Below are 4478 nucleotides of genomic sequence, written 5' to 3' on the forward strand. Positions count from 1 at the left end.
GAAGCGCGCGCTGTTCCGCCGCCGAGCCCCGCGCAGGGAGCGCTGCTGCGCGCCCGCCCGCCCGCGCTTTGTCCGGCTGCGCGCCCCCACCCCAGCCCCCTGTTTGGGCCGCGAGTGCTGCGGGGGGATGTTTAACCCAAACAGGCGATCGTATTCCTTGACTTCCAAACATGAAGACAACTCCTGTAATTAATTGCCAGTGTATTTATTACAAACCTCGACTCTCAGCTATTAACTCCTTGGCAGCAAACTCTTGAAAAACTCTAATTTTCTCTGGTGGCTTCCGTCCAAATCAGGACAGTTCGGAACAGGCTCTCTTTAAGCGCGTTCTGAGTTTTCTTCAGAGAGCCTCTCCCCGCTGTTTGTCGATTAATTTCCATCCCGGCTTTCCAGATAGCCAAAACCGGAAGCTGAGACTGGAACGAAGGGAAGCTATTAACCTGGATGTCAAACAAATGCAAGGCTAATCTCTTCCAAATGTATCCAACTGGAGATAAAGAAGAAAGAGCGTCTCTACTGGCATGACCCTTTATTTCCAGTGTAGGAAGGAAGATATCCCTAAAGAATTAAAAACTATTGTTGGATATCCCAAGGAAAGTTTGGTAGGCTTTTCTTTTTAATGGCACGGAAGGCACTTCTTTTAGCCTTATTTGCTGGCACTCAGCATGTTCCTGATCTCGCTCGGTGTAATGGCTGGTACCCTCTGGAAGAACAGAATAAATATTGTATAATCTGAGACAGAGCAACATCCTCAGGCACCAGTCTCATAATCAGAGCTACGCCCTGTTCTGGGTGTATTCTGGTGCGTGTTGATTTTACTTTGCAGTTCCTCGTAGCCTGCGGAGGTGATTTTTCATAATAACGTCTACTTTTTTTTGTTCTTCATTAAGCATTTTTTCTGGCAGACTGCTAGATCTTCTAACAGCGCCCACCGGGCAAGAATCATGAGGCTACTGAAAGGCATGGAGCTGTGCCAGGGATCGTTTTGGTTCCCTGTGCACCAGTCCGCCTTGCGAGATCAGGTAGGCAGGTAGAGGAGTACAGAGCAGTTTATTATGTGCATATAATTAAAGCTGCTAGCCATGTCCTGGCTTCTTTACTGCTTAATAAAAAGTGTTCTTGGCCCCTGGACGCTTAGGAACAACCACTGCAGCTGCAGAGCCAGCATCTGTGTGGGAGGCGTTGGAGCAAGCACGCTTCTCACCTACCGCTGCAGCAATAAAAACGCCTGATGGCAGAGATATTCTTGATAGCAGCAAAAAAAGAAATCCTGTAAGGCAAGGCGCAGTGGAGAGTACGTACCCAGCACGCGCTCTTGCGGGCTACGAGTTTCCGATTATATACGTCCCAAAACAGGAAAGAATGGGATCAATAGGGAGGACCCAGATACTGCTTTCAGTGCACCTATAGCTAAAGGGAGCTTGCCTAAACTGGAGAAGAATCGGCGTTGCTGGGAATGACAGCAAGGGTTAACGTGCCTCAAAAACACATGGATGCTGATACACTACCCTCTGCTGGAGATGGAGCGTGCTGCTTTTCGTTTTGGGGCTTAATTGCATGTTTTTATTGCCTTCCCACATGAGAGAGGCCTGGGAGATTACTGAATGCGGTGGAAGGATAATAACAGTAATAACATTATGCTTTTTCATCCCAAAATGTCTCACTAGCAAGATCTGTGCAACAGAATTGGCAGGCAGCTAGTTCTGTGGCAGAGGGCAGCAGCTAACCGTGGCGGTGGAGCGGTTCCCGTTGCAGAGCACGGGGGGGAATATCCGGCCGGCGAAGCAGTAGCTGTTTGGGAATTTAACAATCCAGCATGGAATAGGCAAAAACAGTCATTAAAGAAAAAAACTTAAATGCACAAACATGTGCAAGTAGATCTTGCCATACCAATCAACTAAAACATACCCAGGAAAAGGCTACATTTCAATTGCAAAGTAAAATTTCCCTAGTTTGCTGTGACTCCTGAGAGAAGTCCCAAGTCCCTAGTCCCTCCACGGAGAGGAGCAGTCGCGGCGCTGCTTTGTTGGAGCAGCCATCTGAAAGTAGCCCTTAAATACACGGGCCGTATCTCTACGCAGTCCCCACAGCCAAACGCCCCGTGGTGCCTATGGATGGCCATTGCCACCTTCTGGATTAGACGGAGCGTGCAGCGACTGCAGCCTCGGTGCCCACCAGGACGTTGATATCACTAGCTTGGAGTTTGTGATCGCCCGTCACCGAGTGGAAGCGAGGGTGCTGCTCAGCAGCGGCTCTCGCGGAGCATCCCTAAGGATGCGCTTGCACTCGGCACGGGCAGAGGAGGCAGCAGCAGCTGCAATCCTTCTCCTAAAACTCTGGGGGTGAACTGTGCAGGAGGCTGATGCTGCTGTGTGAATCTCCCCCTACTTCTCCATCGGGCTCATCTACTGCTATAAACACCCGAACTACCTGCCCGGACAACTCGCAGCCGGGAAGCGTCGTTGCAGGCACCGGCGGCTCGCGGCCCTGCTCCTGCCAGCAGCCGCTCTGTCTCCCCCGGACTCCCCGAGCCCCGGGCGAGCAGGGCCGAAGGCCAGGCGACGCGGTGCCTGCTGCCCTCGCGTAGAGGAGGGAGAGCAAGGAAACTCGTCTGGCCCAGCTTGACGCCAGCAAGGGAGAGGAACTGGATTCTCTTCTTGTACTGGTGCAACGGGAGCAGCCAGCAGAAAATATTCTGTGTTTAGCATAAAAATACTAACACCGGTGGGGTAATGCCCGAGAGCCCGCGGTGGTTATGCTGGAAAAGCGCTCGCAAATGGGATGCCAGGAGGGGCGAAGCAGACACGGGCAGTTCTCTGTGGGTCCCAGCTTATTCCTTGTGCCGGCTCCACCGTGCCCAGGGTGCAGGGAATAAAACACTGTCCCCGGTCCAGCACCGCCACGGCACTGTGCAGTGAATAAAGGGAAAATTGCCCAGCCCAGCTTTACGCCAGAAGGGAGACGCACGAGGCAACTGGCCGGGAAGGAAAAGCAGACACCTCTGTCGGGAGGCGCAGGGATTTTCCTCAAAGAACAGCAAGAGGAACAAGCCGCTCGCTGCCATCGCTGCGGCTTCACCTTCCCCAGTCTCCTGCTGCTGCTTTCAAGATTTATTTGGGAAGTTCCTTGTCAGCCGAGGTCCCGGGGACTCGCAGCGAGTGCTCCCTGAAGGGTCGAAGTTGGTGGCTTTTGGAGGCCTGCAGTTCCCCGTTCTTCCTCCGGCCTTATCTCGGCAACGTAACTACCCCCCCGGCTGCGTTCTCCTGTTAAGCTCTGCGTTTGATGGTGGCAGAACGGGTAATTTTTCAGAGATCGAGACACCTCATCCGTGCCAAAAAAAACAATCTGGTTCCACTGAACGATTCTACATTTTGCTCTCCAGCTTGCACAAGGGGAGGTCCGGGCTGCATCCTCTGCCCTGTGCTAGCAGGAGGCGTCAATGAAGCAGCGACGTCAGGGCAATTTTAATAGAAGGCATTTTAATAGCGTGTTCATCCCTCTTTTTTTTTTTTTTTTCCTCGTTCTTCCCTCTTCTTTGTCTCTGGGCTGGGTCTTCTGGGAAGGGGGAACTGCAGCACGCTTCTGCCTGACGGAAGTAAAACACTGGGCTTTTGTTTGCGTCCCGAAAGGCCGAGCGGAAAGGCAGCAGCGCCTCAAGTAGCCGCGTAACGAATAAGCGCGCCGGGTCCTCGGAAGGCGATTAGATGGCGCTGCTTTCACAGGAGATAAGAAGATTGAGAGCTCAAACTGAGCATTGTCAGCAAACGAATAAACCACACAGCTCTCTCGGAAACATGTTGCTTACTGTGCTTGCCCGGGGACACTGAGGCTAAGGAAACGCTCCGGGTCCGACCTGGAGACGACGAGTGGGGCGAGAGGAGGTGCTGCTCGGCCACGCTCCTTCTTCACGCAGCCCGTTATATAGGTGCAGAAGTGCAGCGGGTGCAGTGATGGTCACATACGGACATGGCACAGGAGCCGTTCCCCTACCTGCCTCTGGACGGGCGGTAATTTGGGACCGGGAGAAAAGCGAAGAGGTATAAATGGTATCACATACCCCTGCCAGGGAGGAAAGCAGACCCGGGCGGCCCCGCGCTGGCCCTTGGCTGCAGATGTACCAGGGCTTGGACCCACCCCAGCAACCTCAGCCGAGGACCCGGAGGCAGCACGGAGAGTCACTCTAGCAAGGGCTCAGCACCCTGCCGCACCAAACAGGGCCAGCAACAGCAGGCTCACCCGGTTCGACCCAAGGGGATCCTGCACAGAAAGGTGCTCTGCACAGTGCCACGGGGCCAGCGCACCCAGTGCAGGGTGCTCCTTTGCAATGTCCCAGGCCCCTTGCACCCAGTGCTGAGGGCTCCTTTGTAACGTCCCAGCCTCACGCACCCAGCGCAGGGTGCTCCTTTGCAACGTCCCGGGCCCCTTGCACCCGGTGCTGGGCGCCCCTTTGCAGCGCCGCGGCCCCCCGCTGCAGCACC

Source organism: Apteryx rowi, unplaced genomic scaffold, assembly GCF_003343035.1.
Source record: "Apteryx rowi isolate R43461 unplaced genomic scaffold, aptRow1 scaffold_19, whole genome shotgun sequence".
NCBI lineage: Eukaryota > Metazoa > Chordata > Aves > Apterygiformes > Apterygidae > Apteryx > Apteryx rowi.